This window comes from Gallinula chloropus, assembly GCF_964237585.1.
Source record: "Gallinula chloropus genome assembly, chromosome: 3".
Classification (NCBI taxonomy): domain Eukaryota; kingdom Metazoa; phylum Chordata; class Aves; order Gruiformes; family Rallidae; genus Gallinula; species Gallinula chloropus.
In genome coordinates this window covers 21,389,887-21,408,850 of record NC_140087.1, presented here as the reverse complement: position 1 = coordinate 21,408,850, position 18,964 = coordinate 21,389,887, and positions in this window count along the sequence as shown.

Below are 18,964 nucleotides of genomic sequence, written 5' to 3'. Positions count from 1 at the left end.
GCTAAGAAGTGAAGATGAGTGAACTCACTGGCTTTTCCTGGAACGGTTTATTTAATTCATACAGAATACTTTGAACAGACATTGGGCATGCTCTGGCATTATTTCTGACCTAAATGCCTGTAAAACCTTTTCTCACTGCATTGTGGAAGCTTTTTCTATGGATTTAATGTGCATTAAGCATAAAAGTCTTTTGAAACTTACTGAGTTAAATACTGGAGCTAAAGTACTAGCAGCTGCATCATGGAATACCTAAAGCTGATGAATCCTCTCTGCTGGGATTACTGATTAAAGGCTCACCTTGGCACACACTGTAGAGCCCAGAGACACAGCAGCAGGTGAGGGAGCCCCAAAAACCCAGTCAGAGGAACGAACTTCCAATCCAGTCCTTCCTGGGGCATCCCAGGAGGATGTCAGCCCTATGGACTGGGTGTGAGAGACATCATCATCAGTCAGCAGGAGTTGCTTTCTGGAGCACCTTGAAGACTGAAGATGGATACAGCCTGGAGGTAGGAGAGTCCTTATGGGATGCAAGACCATCTTGGAATTGTACAGAGGCTTATTTTGGGGTGTTTAGGGAAAGAACCAAAGGTGGGAAAAAGGTGGTCAAGGTGGTTGGGGGAAGAAAAGAGCTGGTCAAGGGAGGTGATTCCACCTTTCTGCTCTCATGAGACCACACCTGGAATACTATGTCCAGCTCTGGGGTCCCCAGCACAGGAAAGACATGGAGCTGTAGGAGCAAGTCCAGAGGAGGGCTAGGAAGATGATCAGAGGGCTGGAGCACCTTGCCTACAAAGAGATTCTGTGAGAGTTGGGCTTGTTCAGCCCAAAGAAGAGAAGGCCCTGGGCAGACCTAATAATGGCCTACTTAAAGGGGTCCTACAGGAAAGTGGGAGAGGGACCTTTCATCAGGGAGTGCAGTGACAGGACAAGGGGCAATGGCTTTAAGCTGAAAGAGGGTAGGTTTAGATTAGATGTTAGGAAAAAATTCTTTACTATGAGGGTGGTGAGGCCCGGGCACAGGCTGCCCAGAGAAGCTGTGGCTGCCCCCTCCCAGGCAGTGTCTAAGGCCAGGTTGGTTGGGGCTTTGAGCAATGCGGTCTAGAGGAGGGTGTCCCTGCCCATGACAGAGGGGTTGGAACTAGGTGATTTTTGAGGACTCTTCCAACCCAAAGCATTCTGTTATTCTGTGAGAAGAGACAGTTAAGGGACTGCTTACATGTAAACAGGGGCTGGTCATAACTGACCATGCCCTGAGCCTGATCTGTGCAGTCTGTCCTGTCTTCTCATTGAACTCCATTTCTAACTTTTCCTGAGTGCAAGGCTTTCTGTGTGCATGTGCATGCATGGAAGTCTACCTGCCAGCAGCTGGGCTTGGACCACAGATAACAGGGGCTGTGAGCTCAGGGTGCCAGCAGTTGTGGTGGCTGGAGTGCATATTATGAGGGTACGTACACCAGTGTCTAGTCACTGGCAAACATCCAGACAGGCTAGTCACTAGGGTAAGAGGTGTGGGAGCCAAGTGGCAAGAGTGGTTGTAAATCTAAGATACTGGAGAGACTAAAGCATCTGAGATTTGGTTACCTGAGGGACCAGGTGGTCAAAGCCAGTGACTGGAGAGGCTGTGAGGTCTGAGGACTGGCTGGTGGTAAGGTCCTAAGTCTGGACCAGTTACCAGATATGCTGTTTAGATGCATGTGTCTGTGTATAAGGTAACAGGAAGAACAATTCTGCATCTCACATGTCAGAAAACCAAGATGATGAAGTGCTTCAACTCCCCTTTAACAAACAGCTGAAGTTCTCTTACAGGGATAGATAAGTAGGTATTTTGTTCTTCTCTTCTGGGAATGATATAATTAATCATCATGTACTTCTTCTATGCCTTACTGTTAGCATTTGTTTCAGAAAAAAAGAAGTGACCCTGTCGTAGAAGATTAGGCCACTTTTTACCTGGGATACAGTGGCAGTGACTGATAGAGCCAGTGGCTGTCTCCAGGGGTAACTGTTCTCTGTGTTGGACCTTAGTCCTGGGTACCTCAGTCACCCAGACAAGACCACGGGCCCATGTGAGTGCTCATCCCATGCCCCTCCTGACCTACAGCCTTGGGGACATGTTTGGATACAGGCAGCAGTGGCTCAAGGTCTGGTCAGCTGTGTCTATACATACACATACTGCAAGCTTGGTCTGGGGTGGACTTGCCAGTGTATGCACAGCATATACAGCACAGTCTGTCAGATGCTGGCGTTGCTTCTCACTGCCTTTTGGGAAAGGAAAAATATTTTGGTTTACTGCTTCCAAATGTCAAGGTGAAGCTGTATTGGCTCCACTTAGAAACAGCATGTCCTCTTAAGTCTGTGTGCTTGGCTGCGTAGAGATGAAAGGAGCCACAGCTCAGCCTAAGCGAGTAGTATAAATAGACAAGTATAAATGGATAGACAAGACAACAAGCAGTAGAATTGCTATGGGACCTGGAGAACCATTTGTCATGGATGCTGTTTGGTATTTCAAGGAAATATTTTAGAAAGTAAAGTAACTGAGCCTGATTTAAGAGATTATTTTTTCCCTGTCTAGTTATACTCACTGCACTGTATTAATTACAGTTGACTGGCAAGCTGAAGAAAAAAAAAAGGCTGGTTTTCATATTCTGTAAGTTTCTACATATCAGATACTTAATGAAATCTGTGAGTACATGAGCTATTGGTAGCTCATCAGAGCTACAAATCCAAAGCTCAGACATATAAGCAAGCCTTTCATTTCATGAAGCAGAGATGGCATATGTTTGTTGGCTTGATTTTGTTCCTGTTTGAGAAGGATTGCAGCAGGAAAAGTAACACTACCCACTTCACTTGCACTCTGAATCAGAGCACGAACACACATGCGTTTTCACTGTTTGCCTGAATGATGCAGATAAAGAAGCTTTCAGATAACATCTGGATGCTAGGGTGCAGGCACACACTGCTGGCAGAGTGCATGAGACAAAACGTAGAATGGGGAGCTGTAATGCTGGGATGAATAATACAGAAAGCAGGGTTTCTCTCTTAGTCATTCAGGGGATGTCTAAAATTGCCAGAAAATACCATAGTTTCAGGAACAGTGAAATTTTCTGTCTAAGACAGTGCTATAAAAGACTGAAAAGTGGGTTGTCTAATTACTGTAGCTGAGCAGCTGAACAAGTAGGGAGCTGTGGAGTACAGCTGATAAGCAGCTAATTAATAAACTAGAGACATCTTGCTCGTTAGTCCTTCAAAGGTCTGCAGGAGAGATCTGTGATGTCTTAAAAGGAGGATATGCAGATTGTGAAACCTCTGAATGCCTGGCGTGGAGAAATGAAGTGTGAAAGGAAGGAATGATGCTCGCAGCATTTGGAGCGTGAGCGCACGCTGTCTCTGCTTGGGAGGCAATTAAGGAACCGCAGTGCCTCCCGGGCACCAGACCGCCAAACGAACACACTCTGCCTGTGCCTGGATGTAGTGTACCCACAGAGACACAAACCAAGTGATTGTGATTTAAGTTACCGATGTGATCTGCTTTTCTGGGCTTAATTAACAACAGCTCAGCGTTACGTTTGCTGCTAGTTAAAATACAGGTTGAGTAAAGGAACGTGAGTGACCACTGGGAAAATGCATCGAGTGACTGCTGGGAGGTGCAACTGGCATTAATATTGGCTGGTAGGTACAGTACATGGGTTTGGGGGTTATCTAGGAGGTGATTCTGCCTGGGGATGTTATCAGCAGCGACTGGAGCAGAAGGCACATAGTAGAAAGAAGAATGGGCCAACAATGATAGAAAATCCTGGAAAGTAAGGGAACCTGTGGCTCCTGCAGTTTACTGGGACTAGCGGATAACACGTCACCTTAGCTTTTCTTGGGCCAGGGGGCAAGCTAAGAGTTAAACAGCTTGAATAACAACAGCTAGTAAACTAACTCCAAGTAAAAGGAGGGGTTTTTATGGCTGTACTCCATCTGTGACATGGAGTCAAATCTTGGCTCTTTTTCTAGCTGATCATTAACAGTTTGTCTTGTTCTTTATTAAAATAGGCTCCAGGACTTTGTTTTGGCTTCTTCTAAGAGTATGGCTGACTCATTACAGGATCCTGTCTTTTCTTTTACATACTTGGACTTTTCCAATATACAGCTGCAGTCCTCTGTTATGCTTGTCCTAAAACTTCAATGACTAATGAAAAATCCTACCCATCAAGGTGTGTGAGCACCATATTTTTACATTCTTCCTTCCTCTAATGCACTTTCACAAAGGCATGGGCACTTTCAGTTTGCTTATTTGAGATATGGAATATCGCTGCCCAGAGGTGAACTCCATTCTGCCTTGTCTCGTGGCTTCTGGGGAACGTACACTGCTGTTGCCAGATTAATGCCAGGGCTCTGCTTACTACTGCTGCTGGCCCCAAAAGGTGCAGTCCCTTCCCTATGCTGCCTGTGGCATCCCACCATGATTCCTGATTGTTTTGTCAAGTATTGCAAGTATGAGGTTTTTGGAAAAGATTAGTTTAACTCTGAGACTAGCATCTGAGCTACTTTGACTCTCTACCTAAGGTGTTACCTATCTTTGAAATGTTTCTGATAGTCCCTCTTTAATATGAGGTTTATAATCCTGATTTGCACCCAGTTCTGATTTTCAGTGTGGTTTTAAAAGTCAGTGAGCTGGACTGTCAGCCTTCAACTTCATCTTGAAGAATCTTATAATTTCATTACACTGTTAGGAATCTGATGCTGAGACACTTAGCTATTCTAGTGAGCACCTGAAGCCCTTCTGTGACATTCTCCTTAAAATAGAAAATCTGTCTGCAAGAAACATTTATTTCTGGGTCAAATGAGCAGATGGTTTCATCTCATCCATGAAATCTATTTTCTGCTTTCCTGCTTCTGCCTGACCAACTTGGCCATCCATATTTGGTGACTTTTCAGGTGTTGTATCTCATCTCTCAATTACAAAGGACGTTTCTAATGGCAATAATTATCTCTACTTGAATTGTACCCTTTCCTAAATTGCAAGGAAACTGGTTTTCTGTGTATCATTGTACTATAAACATTTCCTTTGCATATAGGAATGAAATTTGGATGCTTTTGAAATAAAGGTCATTGTAATAACGGGAGATTATTTCTTAGAAAGGTTACTTGGACTATACATTTAATGCATTTAATGCATTTAATTGCATTAAACCTTTAGAGCTGACTGTCATGAGAAAATGACTAGGGAGTCAACTCTCCAAACACTCTTTGGTGGGATACACATTCTCTTATGTTCCCAGCTTGACTTGATAAATGGTCTACATAAGCTGCTGTTTGCTGATACAGATTTAAATAGCCTTGGAAAGTGTCTCTTGATGGTCCCACACCTCCTTCTCTAAGGTCTAACATCTTGATGCCAAATATTTGCTCTTTCTGGCTTGTGATTTTCACTGGCTGCAAGGGTGGAGGAATCCAAATTCCTGCACTTGTTAACTAAAGTATTCTAACTAGAAGGTCTCCCTAACCACAAGGCCAAGTGCAAGGCCCTGCATGTGGATTGGGGCAATCCCAGGCATATCTACATGCTGGGTGGAGAATGGATTGGTAGCAGCCCTGAGGAGGAGGACCTGGGGGTGTTGCTGGATGAGAAGCTGGACATGAGCCAGCAGTGTGCATGTGCAGCCCAGAAAGCCAACTGTGTCCTGGGCTGCATCAAAAACAGAGTGACCAGCAGGTTGAGGGAGGTGATTCTGACCCTCTGCTCTGGTGAAACCCCACCTGAAGTACTGCTCCTAAGGACATGAAGCTGTTGAATTGAGTCTAGAGGAGGGCCACAAAGACAATTAGAGGGCTGAAGCATCTCTCCTATGAAGACAGGCTGAGAGAGTTGGGCTTGTTCAGCCTGGAGAAGAGAAGACTCTGGGGAGACCTTATTGCAGCCTCCCAGTTCCTAGAGGGGCTTTTTGCAAGGGCATGGAGTGATAGGACAAAGGGTAAATAGCCTTTAGCTGAAGTAGGACATTTAGATTAGGATAAAATTATGACAATACTGAGGCACTGGCACAGGGTGCCCAGAGAAGCTGTGGCTGCCCCTTCCCTGGCAGTGTTCAAGGCTTTGGGCAACCTGGGGTGGAGGAGGGTGTCCCTGCCCAGTGCAAGAGGGTTGGACTAGATGATCTTTAAGGTTCCTTCCAACCCAAAGCATTCTGTCATTCTATTATATTTGCTACATTCAGAGCTTAATTCAGGGGGTCTTCAACAGGTTTTCATAAAATACATATTCAAACAGAAGCATTCTTACACAGTGCAAGTAATGTCCTGTGGCCATGCCCCATTCCCTTTAACCTGACTTCTCAGCCAGGAGGTATGGTGAGGACATGATAGGTATGCTTCTTTGTCCTCTGTGTCACAGCAGTGAATCCTGGGCAGGCCACCTGGACACAAGCACATTCATGTTTATGAGTGCATGCTTAGGGGAATGTGAGGGAAACCAATTTTGGTTTAAATCAAATTTTCCCATGAAATGTAACACACAAGAGAAGAGAACTTTGTGTTTGAGGAAGAGGAAGGTGTAACACTGAAAATGTACTGCAAATGGAAATCATAATGCTTCTCTGAGTCTTTTCATTTGTTTGTTGTTAAGTAGAACCAACACAGAAAGTTCTGAGTAACTCTCAAAGCTAATGTTCTCTCACATCTTGTTTAGCTAGATTTTTAAAAGGGCACTTTCTCTTTTGGGTACTGACTCACAGTATTTAAGGCACTTTATGTCTGAAGTTGCTTTTACAATCTTTGTAGTAACACGCATGGTGCAAGATAATGAGTTAGAAATGAATCATTTGTACAGCTCACCTGGCACTTCAGCAGAAAAAGTATGAAAGATTTATAGCAGGAACTTGTGGAGGCTCTTGCCAAGTTATAGTAGGAGCTGCCACAGCAGAACATGCATGCAAGTCACCTGAAGACAGCCAGGCCTAGAACGAGGGATGTGTAGCTTATGGCACTTGTGAAGAGAGCCTTTATGGAGAGCTGATGGCAAACACTACAGGAAAGTGTCAGAAAATAGATACCTGAGGCCTGCAAAATTGCTGACCCAGAAGAGTCAGGGTGCCTGTGTCTCAGGTACATCAAAGCACTAAACTAGGCTTAAAATATTTCCAGGATTGGCATGGCTAGTATCTCAGCACCAGCTGGGTCAGCACTGAAACTCAAGTGCCAGGTTCCTCAAGGTACTGCAGGGCTACAAGGCAGCATTAAAGAGGGGACCTCTAAAGTTAACTCTCCGAGGAGGGTTTCTTCATCGGAACTGGAAAGTTACTCTGGACTTGGAGCTACATGTTGAAAACAGACCGCACCCCTTCACTTCTGAATCAGGCAATAAAAGCCCCCACACCTTGCTAAACAGACAGTAGCATTCCTTTCAGGCAAGGCCACATTTTTCACAAGGTGAACTGCCCCATAGAAAATTGAATGAGAGAATTGACCTCCCCACCCTCTTCCTTTATTCTGGCCCAACCATTTGCTGTGGTGCTGGGAACTGGATGAGGTACCGGTTTCCTTTTTCAAAAAGGGAGAGTTGAGAGTCTGGGCAACACAGATATATGTAGATCTTTTGTTATAAAACAGGACCTTTACTCTTGATTCAACAGAGAGCAAGGTAAATGCTTGCTGTCGTGTTTAATGCAGTATCACCAGTTATGTGGGGATGCTGGGTGCTGCTGTAATGTCCGTGTTAAGCTTTTCCTAAACTCTTCCGCCTCTGAGATTGACTCTGTTTTGTTTTGTGGGCTCTCTTTTGTTGGATTTCTTTACAAAATGTGTTTCTCCACTAGAAACTAAAAGTCACGTTAGCAATCACTTGTGAGTACTAACTTGGAGTCTAGGTTTAAAGTTAACTACCCGAGGTGTGTTTTTTTACAGGGCAACTCTTGAATTCTACAACAGAAAAAGAAAAAAAAAACCTGTAAATGAGTTTGACTTCTGACTTCCATCTATATATTTAATGTTGATATTGCATCCTTGTGCTAATGAAGAACCAGAAAGCAAAGACAACAGACATCACTGATGAGGAAAGAAATAAAAAATAGCTGCATCTCCCAATTCTTGGTGTGTTTAATCACCATAAAAAAGTAGCTGTTTAGCCTTTATTCTTGTACCCAGCTTATATCAGTTACGCATTCTATTTTGGAACCCATTAAATATAAATAGTAATGTGTTTATGAATAACTGAGGATGGAAACTGGGTAGTATTCAAGAATATTTATACATTCAATAATATCCATCTCTTGGTTATGAAATGGACAGTGCTTTATACAAGACTTGCTGACCTCTCCTGGATAAACACTCCTAAATAGTTTCGGATACTTCCTTTGTTAATGAGAAAACTCTGATCTCCATCACAAAGCAGACTGATCTCTTACTCTGTTACAAGCTGAAACTGACTGCTGTAGCCAAGAGCAGAAACCTCCCATGCCATCTCTCAAACCATGTGAAAGAAAACCTGCGCTTCAAAGCACGACTCGGCTAAGGCTGCAATACGCGGTTCAGTTCAGTAAGCTGAGCTTTGTGAGTGAAAGCTTGGAATTACTGTCTTTACTGCCAAGGAAAAGTTCTTATGCTTTTAATTCTGTTGCCAAAAGGAGCTGTATTGGCAGGGTACTGGAGAGTTGCTGGCTGACTTTGCTGGAAACCTTGCTATGTTACAGAAACCACCAGCCACCCAGACTGCTGCATGTGGGGCATGAACTGACATTATTACTGGTCAATTAGAGATGCAGCCATGTGACTGAGACCTTGATCTTTGGCTGTGCTGCCCGGGCTGACACATGCTCTTGCAGGCTTGCCAGTTCTGAACTGAGCTCTGCAGAGACCATCCTCTGCAGGGCTTTCACTGAAGACAATGAGGAGTTGGATTCCTTTCACAGGGACCACTGTGATCTCGCCAGAGGATTCTTGGGAAGCTGCCAAGAAGACAGCAAAATTTTCTTTTGTTCCATTCAGAAGGAAAATAACCTGGGATTCTCTACGCACACCAGCAGAGCTCTTTCAGTATATGCCCCCAGTCTTTGTAGCATTAAATCCAAGGTTAAGATGCTGGAACATGCACTGTTCAAAGTTCCTCGTGAACAAAATGCTTCTAATGCTGTAAAAGCCTGAAAGCCTTAGTTTCGCCAATTCCTGTGCTTGGTTCTACCTAAGCAGCAATATGCTGAGTGACTTGGAGTGTGTCTTGAAAGCCTGGCAGAGGACATTCATAGTGTTGAAAGACTGGTTGAAAGAACTGAGCTCATTTGGAAGTGAATAATATGGGTTCAACTCCATAAGCCCTGTAATTTTCTAAAATCCCTGCTGCATGCTTTTTTTCCCCCTCACTAAAATTATTTCTCCTCTGAGAATACTAAAAGTGTATCTCTTTTCTTTTCCTCTACTTAAAAAATGGCTTTTGGATACTGTAATCCTGAGCATAAAATCAGTATACATCTTATTTGAATTGCCTTGCAGCCTTACTTAGGACAAAAGATCCGAGCTTCTGCAATTTACTGATCTATTGTCCTGCTGATGCAGGAAGCAGACTGGAAAACCTGGGAGGTATGTTATTGTCTAAAGCCTGAGGGAACAGCACTGAACCTCACAAGGGAGCTGGTGACAGGTGGTGGCTTTTTTCTTGTTTTCCAGTATGTTCCTGTCAGGCCTCTTTCCTTTTGGACACAGTGTTTTGGTAAATCCAATTTACAGCATTAAGGAGTTCAAACATGCTGTGTAGATTCGTCACTGCGAGCAAGGCTCCCAGCCCTGCTGCAGATCTCCATCCACAGCTCCTGGCCCTAATGCTCTTTCTTACAGCACCTTCTAGTGAATTATCTTTTCAAAGTTGTATGCTGGAGTTGTAGGCTGGAATTGTTCCTTCTGTAAAAAGTCTTGCAGGCTTGATGCTAACCATAATGTGCTGGGAAAGCTGGGTGTCAGTTAGCATCAGTGAGACTTTTACCCAGGCTAGCAAAGCTTCACCTTTCCCCCTGCCTTTCAAGCTGTCTTAATGAATCTGCTGAGAATGTTAAAAGGACTGACAACAGTTTAAGAGCCACCTCCCTCTGGAAGTGACTGTTGTGCAGTGTCACTGTAAGTGCCCACACAGTATGTATGCAGAGAGGAGGCACCACATCATTTTTAAATAAATATTTCAGTGGTTTTGACCGATCTCTTGGATTCAGAGTCAAGGAAACCAGAACCAGCACAGAAATGTGTGAAAGCTGTCAAATTAGCATCTTTGAGGAATTAGTCATCTCTTAGCTTTATTGCACCCTCACACTCCCCCTCCAAAGCTGTATGCATAGCCCATCTTCCTTACCTATTGTATTTTCTTCTTCTCTTCTTGGGTCCAAATGGTGGAAATCTTCACTCTGCTACTGTCAGTACAAATAAGAGGGAAACATCTTTCCATTAGCTCCAGGCCTCCAGTTAGTTCCATGTCTTCCATGGGACGAGACCAGCTTTTTCCTTCACATGCTGGTCAGAAGCCCCTTCTGCAACTCATAGCAAGGCTGCTCTAAGTGGGGAATTTTTTTACAAGCAAAGTAGTCCAATGACTGCCTCAACCCACAGACAACCATAGATGTGGGTGTTGGGAATATCCATCTTCATTAGAAGAAGGGGATGCGATACAGGAACAAAGCAAGAAGCTATTTCATGCTCTGCCCTGAGCACAATAACATTCCAGCCTGGTATTGTGTAAATGTTTGATTTGCTGCTCATAATTTAAGGTGTGGCTTGAATACGTTCTACTTGATTGGGACATAAACAGATGTACAGCTAGATGTGCCCATTGATATGTAATTATTAACTCAAGCTTTTGGGAAAGTTTTACATTTTAAGTGTTTTTCAGGCACTTTGATAAATGTGATATAGAGAGGATACAGATCTTAGCAGGCTGTAAACTTACATATAGTTACTTTTGATATTCTGTATGAATTTACTCATTTAGATATACATTATCTAGAATGCTGTGAAGTCTCCAGCATGAATGAGAGGTGAAAGAAATGAACAGAGGACTTTCAGCAAAATAACTTTCCAGAGTTTCACAGCTAGTTTGTGCATTCAGGGTTGTCCACAAAACTCAGAAATAACCTTTAATGCCAGCGTGGGTTTCCTTCAAAAGTTCCTACTCTAGGAGGAAGAGCATATTCTTCAACATGAAATAAAAGTTGTTTTGCAGAGCAGTAGAGCTGGCTGAAGGGGTTGAAGGTCTTCTGAAGTCCCAAATTGTGCCAGGTGCAGCCACTGGGCTTGGAACTAGCATGAAAATCATTGTTTTGCTCAAAGTGTCCATTTTTACAGATCTTGAAGTTAGTGCTCTGATTGTGTCGGTCAAAGACCAGCCCTGAGCTCTGTGAAAATACACTCTTGTCAATACTTAGTGTGTGTTGTCTTTTAAACCTCAGCCTGGAAGCCACTTATGTCGTAAAATAATTCTATTCCTAATTGAACTTTGAAAAGGGGCAGTTTCACAGTTCTGTTTAAGTCCTAAATTGTCTTTAGATTATAGCTTCCAATGAAGCCCTGTGTAAAATCTCTGCAAGTTCTCAGCCTGGTGAGTGCAAGCTTAAAGGCAGCTCATGATGTAATGTATCTTTTATTAACACAAATGAGTCAGTCCTTCAAACACTATAAACCAAGAATTAAACAATCAGATTAAGTTGATAATTGATAGACTAAAGGAACTTCACTCACTTAATAGAGAAACTACATGAAATTGAGCTAGGAGTGCTATTTCAAGATCACTACTGCTTCAACGTCAGCAATATGGTGACACACGAGTGGAGAGAATTAAATGAAGTTCAAAAAGATGAAGAAAGCCAGGCTAGAGATAAAGCACACAGAAAACTAACTAAAGCCACAGAAGAAAAGCAAAACAAGAACTTCCTTGTCTGTCCCACAAAGCTGATCATGCCCAGATGATCACCCAGGTGACCCAGCTTAACTATTTCTAAGAACAAGTATCCTTTGTCCATTATGGGGGGGGATTAAGATGGAAATAGCATGAAGTTGCACATGTATTGATCTAGAATTAACCACGAAGAATAGTATAAAGAAACTTGGTAGAACAGAGAGCATTATGTTTTATGGTTAGCTGGTTCAAAATTTGTTTCAGTGAGATAATCCTGTTCAGTTTTCAAATGGAACAACACTGAGGGTTCAGCTAGTCAAAGAAAATCAGGTTGTAACAGAAACTACTGTGAGATGCTTTTTTTCATATGGAAATACTGTGTTTACTGGTATTTGGTTTTACTCAAATGACCACCTAAACTGTCTTCTAAAGAAGAGCCTAATACTCCATAGTAGAGGAAAAAAATCAAACTCAGAGATTTTAGTGGATTATCAATAATACCCTTTATCTAGCATTTGCAACGCTGGTGTGGGATAGTCATCTAGGTAGGTGAAAGTGCTTATACCACCCTCAGAGCAGGATGCTAGTAGTTGTTTCAGGACTCACAAGACTTGCAGAAGCTAAGAATTCTGTGAACTATAACTCTCTTGCAGTTGAACCTTGAAAGGATTGCTTGGTTCCACCAGGACCGAAAATGAGTTTCATGTCCCTCTTGGCCTCCCCCTAGGTTGGAAAACAGCAAGGACACTTCTCTGTAGAGGCCAGACAGATACTGGCCACACTTTCTCTTGGTCCACACATGGGTGGGCAGAAGACCTCACTGTTGTTTGGGCTTGGATCAAAGATTTGGGCTATGAGGTAAGACCTAGAGTCTGAAAGGCAAAACCAGGAACAGGAAATAAGGACAGGTGATTTCCTTAGCAGAACGTGAGCTTTGGCAAATACCTAATGGGAGTCGGTGGAGGCCCATCAGGTATATGTAGTCTTTGTTTCTAATGCAGACAACTGTAGCCAGTCATCTTGTTAAAACACATTTAAATACATACTAGGAACACCTGGAGACGTCAATTAGGTTGCTCTGGGCTTAAATAGTTTCTTGCAGCTCTCTACCCTTCTTGATGCTTCAGACCAAAACAGGTATTGATCATGCTACCTCCCTCATGTGTGGGTATCTATATGTGTGTGTCAAGATGCGTGTAACTTAGAAATAACCTTCCTCATAGACACTGCTACAGATATCTCTAGAAGAAATTCTGAGTAAAGTGAGACTTAGTGCTGAACAAAGAAACAGAGTGATTGTGTAGGGGTGTGGTCTGCTTCAGAGTAAGGGGGTTGTGGCGATGCCTGGTAACTTTCTTGAAATGGTGGTTACTTCTGACACCACAAGGGTGCAGGTCATGCTCATGGTTGTGTCTTTTCTATGTCTACCTCCACATGGAGCTGTTACTGAGGAAATGCCAAACGAAGCAAGAGGGACAGCTCTGGCAGCAAGAACTCAATGTGAATGTAGGGACTTTCTTTTTGCTTTTTCCCAAGGAGTCTGAGGTGTTGCAAATAACCAGCTGGAAAGAGCCACCCAGAATGAGAGCTTTTTGGAAGCTGTTGCTTCACATTATGTTTTCTGATAAAGCACTGTCTTCCTGTGGCATATGAGAGCAATCTGGCATTGAGACTTCCTGTACTCCAAATGAGCTTCCATTTCCAAATGACCTGTACTCCAAATGAGCTGCTATACATCTCCAACTGCCCCAGAACTGCAAAGGATAGGTATCCTCTTTTCAAAATCCTCTGTGCTGTGGTTGTACACCAGAGTCAGTCTGTATGCCTGTATAGCCTCCATCTTATACATGATAAAGACTTGAAGAAAACTCCAGTTTCACTTCAGTTGTCAGATTGTCATGGGAAGAACCTGAATGGAAGGTCAGAGGGAGTCAATATGGTAAACTGTCCTAGCAAAGGACTCTCCAGATTTCCTACATTACATGCCTTTGATTCAAAGCAAACCTCTCTGTCTTTCTCAAACGTCTGTGCATGTCAAGCAACGGTACTCCTGTCCTTGCTTCAGCAAGATGGACTTCATGACCAACTTTAAATTCTTCTCAGTCACGTTTTATGTCTGTGGTTAAACTGTTACTTCTATGTCATATATTTTCCATGCTTATAATTTCACAAATTAGTTTTCTATCTCCCCAGGATATTTTCTACCTAAATATCGCATTAATTTCTATTATTAAGACTAGCTGACATGCCAGGTTAAAAGAAAAAACTTAGTCACAGCAGGCTGGTGCTGCATATCTGTAGAAAAGTCACAGAATTAATTTCTAAACTAAAAGGTAAGAAAAACTAATTCTGCAATCCTTTTCATTTTCCAACCAGGAGTCCCATGATGTTAAAATACCAGGTTTCTTTTCAGTCCTTAGTGCTGCTTTTGAAGACAGCTACAAGCAGGCACAGCGCTCTGAAGAGTTACTCTGCCAAGTATTCAGCACAGATTGACAGGATCTTAAGCCCAAATAGCTGCTCTAGGGGAGAGAAGCTGCACTGGGAATAGAATTGCTTTTGGGCAACAAAATTCATGATTTTGGAGAAGGATTTGCAAATTACTATATAACTGTGAGTGTATCCATTTGGGTCCCAACTTATTTCTTGACAGGAGGAAAACACTGCAAAGGAGATCTCTGAAGCAGTGTGGGTAATAATCCCTTTGCCCTCCTTGTCTGATTCCCTTGCCTTCACTTCTGACAGATGAATGAAGAGCATCTTTGTACATCAGTGAGATGGTAACATACGAACTATGGGATAATCACATCCCCATTATCAGTGCATTTTTTCCTTCTCCACTAATGTAGTCAGAGCCATGTGAGACCTGTAAGATACTTTCCTTTATCCACACACTGTGCAGTTGTGTTTCATAACTTTAGAAGACACTTCTGTAACCTGAACTGAGAAGGAAGTTCTCAGTCCTTGATCTCCTGGTGATCCCATCAGCATGAGGTGCTTCCCAGAAGTTGTTTCTTGCACTTGTTCAGCTCACAGGCAAATTACTGCATTATTTTCTTGTAATTTTTTTTTTCCTTTTACATATTGGTGGGATTTGAGGCTTTTGCAATGAGTAATCTTAGCATTGCACAAGAAGGTGGTCTCCCATAAAAAGAATATTAGTATTTCTGAATTATTACAATCTGTACGGACATAAGGAGTAGTTAACATTTAGCTAATCCATGAAATAGTGTCTGCTTCTGGCCAAAACACAGGTCATGTGAAACAAAACTCAGCAGGGAATATATGGGAACTACTTCATCTGTGCCAAGTAGTATGTGGTAAGTACTGGGTCTAATTTTCAGCAGATTTTTTAGAGGGGTGATTAATAGAAAAAGCTCTGTGTTATTTTTATTAATGCCTTTGACTGAAATGTTAATGCAATGTTAATATTGTTTAGGAGCCTCAGGTAGGGATTCATCTGAATACAGCTGAATAATGCATCTTTTGTAGGAGTTTCCAGTTGATGCACTTGATGCTGGTATGTCTGGAATCTCTCCACTCCCTCTGCACAGTGGATGCCAGTTCTCTCAAGGTTTGAAGGACAAATAATTTTGCTCCGCACCCTTTTCTGTAACCTGGCAAATACAGCGCGTCCATTGTGTTTGCTAAGGGATCCGAGCTAACAATAGTGCATTTGTTAACTGGGTTTCTATACTTCTGAGGTGTTTTGTGGGTTTTTTCCCATAAATGCTCAGATGAAGGGTAAACCTTTTGTGCCATGTTACCTGTGAATGATTTTTTTTTTTTTTTTTTTTTTTTTAAATTTCTGAGTTAAAAGCCAGATTGGACTGCTTTGGTCAGTGCAGTCTTGCTGCCTTGGAGACACTTTCATCCTGGGAACAACAGCCAGCTTCCCTGATCTGAGTTCCCTGTACCTAAGCCCCCTGCTAGGTACCCACATATTATAGTGAAATTCTGATAAGCATTCCCAGCCATCCCTTCTCTACTGCAATAAAATGATGGAGCTGGGAGAAGAAAACAGAAGAGCAGTCTAATGTTTCTTTACCATATTGTAAAAGGGAAGCTCAAACCCTTAAGCATACCTTAAATAATCACTATAGATAGATATCATCTGGGACTCCCTTACACATGAACCTTTAGTCTGCACTGTGCCTCAGTGAGCCTGAAATGGTTATATACCTACCCCTTATATAGCTTTCCAGGAGAGTCCTGGAAACTTAAAATAATGCTGTACACTCTTGTGGCTGGCACCACAGTGGTGCTCTGAGCTAGGCAGCACAAGCACAGAAGCTTCCCATTGCTGATGCACAGGCTTGAGGAGGAAGAAAGAATAAAACTTCTGGCACCAAAACATTCTCAGCTTCAGAAATCAGTTTTATTGTGAACTAACAGACAACCCAAAGACAGTGGGATGACATGTCTGTCCTCACAATGTAAATTTCTGACTGTGAGATGTGTATGTGGCTCTTTGGAAAGAGCAAAAGCCACATAGACTGAGTGCATTTCCCTCTTTTTAAGAGACAGGCTTTTCATTCTTCTGTGAATACAGGCTTTCCTGTATTCCCCTGAAAGAGATAGTAACTGAGCTTCTGCTCGGATCCCGCCATTGTCTGTTGTAAATCCCTGAACTTACATGTGTCATCATCTCCAAAGAGCTTTAACCGGTGCCTTGCATTGCTTATGACAGCAGGAGACCTTCAGGCCAGAGGCCTGGTGCGTGCTCACTAACAGGCCACCCAGTCAGAGGGGACCTGAGCACGGGGAGAGGCCAACTGAGCTGGAAGGTCAACTTGATTAGTGTCTCTTTCAGATGAGGGATGAGTGTGAACGACCGGAGGATCAGTCCTTGCAGAATCCCTTGGGAAACGCAACTGTGTTAGGGGAGCTCAGGCAGGCTCCTCCTCAGCCGAGCCTCTCACTGGTTACAGGGCAGTGGGGGAAGCTTCAGAAGAAAATGCTTTTTGTTGTCTGGGCAGTCGTGTCTTCTAAGGTGCATGCTCTCCAGTCACCTAATGGGGCTGCCAAGCATGCAGGCCATGCCCTAAATTCACCTGTTGCATCATGTAGCTGGTTCTAGGTTGTGTAGAAACACACAGCTGCAAGTCTGTCCCCATAGTGGCAAAATGAGGAGATGGGCTCAGGCTTGAGCAACTGATGGAGCAAAACCTGTCTTCTGGATACAGCTGGAGAAAGAGGCGAGTTCCTTAATGTGATAGTCAATCTGATGCAATAGGAGGCTCATCAAATAGGTGATAGGCTTTCCCTTGGAGAAAACACTAGGGTGTCAGCCTTTATAGTGATTCAGAAACTGTGTTATTTTTCACGACTCGTCAATCTCATAGGTGAAGTCCTATCACGAAACCAGGAAGAATCTTTTTACTTTCGCATTGCTGTCAGACAATGGCTTGGGCACACCACTAGAGGGAAGGGTTTGCCTGTTCTTCAGGGTACTTGGAAGCAGTCTCTCAGCAGCTGTGGACTGAATATTTGTGAGGAGAGAATAGGAAGGATCTTTAATTCTAGTTACAAGAACACTGGATAAACCACACGTCCGTTTCCAGGACCTATATTTAAAGCTTAAAGTTAATACTAATTCTAGGGCAGAAATCCAGTTTGGATCATGAAACAGTGTTCCATAACCAAAACTCTTCAGTAGCTTACCAACATGTTAAATTAATTCTTGCAGTATAATCTGGGCTGCAAATTTTCCTTGAAATCACGATTTTCTTTGGAAAATATATAATTGGTTGTCTCCTTCCTTCCTCCCTTGTCTTCTGAATCAAGTGGCTTGCAGGTGTCTAACTGACAACAGCAAAATTTGGTCTATCAAAGAATGTCAGTTATTTCAATTAAGTAAGGTGTTTTTATATCTTATCATTTCTTCTGGAAATAGTCAAGCAAACTATCATGACTGTGAATATTGGTAACCCAGATGGGGAGTAGGGCAGCATTAAGGGCATGTGGGGTTTTTTAGAATTAAGCGTGTGCTTAGAAAGAGAATCTCTTGATAGTCCTCACCTGCTGTGCTTTGGTTAGCATAGTAGAATGGGCTCTGAGCATGTGAACATTTTATGTGAAGGTGTGCTGTAGGAGTGCCCCTAATGAACTCCAGCCACAAACATACCTCCAGTTGCTGGGACCAGAATAATGCTAGGCTGAAGGAACAACTGCTGAAGTACGTATGGTGTAGCTCTGTGGTCCCTGGGACCAACTGCTTTGCTCTGCTGAGGATGCTGTCATGGATGGACTCATGCATTTCATTCGTAAGAGAGAAACAACGATATATTTTATTGAGATAAACAATGAGTTAACAAAGTTCAGTGGTAAATGTGACAGTGATGGAGTACTGTGCCCAGATCTGGGCTCCCTGGTTCCTGAAAGACAGGGAACTACTGGAGAGAATCCAGTGGAAGGCTAGAGAGATGCTGTAGGGACTGGAGCATCTCTGGTATGAGGGAAAGCTGAAAGAGCTGGGTCTGTTTAGCATGGAGGAGAGAAGATAAATGGGATCTCATTACCACTTGTAAATGTCTAAAGGGTGGATGCAAAGAGGATGGGGCCAGTGGTACCTTCATTTTTTTCTTTTAATCCCCAGAACTATATTGCTTATCTCCCCTCACTCCTCCCCATCTGCAGCTGCAGAAGAGCTGGTTCTTGTGACATTTCTCAGGAAGCACAGAGGGGAATATCCATGACCTTCAGCTCACTAACAGCAACATGCTTCTTCTCTGGGGAGGTCCCTGAAAGCTTCTCATCCTGCAGTTTTTGGAAAAAGCAGTCCTGTAGGTTTTTGTTCTCTTGATAAATGTCTTACTATAACTACTGAGCTTAAGGGTATTGAGTTCTTAAGAAGCCCCACTGAACTGTGCTACTAAAATAAAACCTAAGACTTTACAGTGTCCTTTGCAGGATTATTTTGATGCCAGCTCACAGCCCTTCCCCTAGTGTTTCCCAGAGGTGATGCTGGGAGTCATTGCATTGTACCTTTGTACACACAGTGAAAATGTGGATATAATCCCACAGCTACTTGCGAAGTGGCATCATATCATCTCAATCACAGAGGGAAAAAAATTAAAATCTCAATCTCATCATGACTCTCAGCAGAGTATTCTC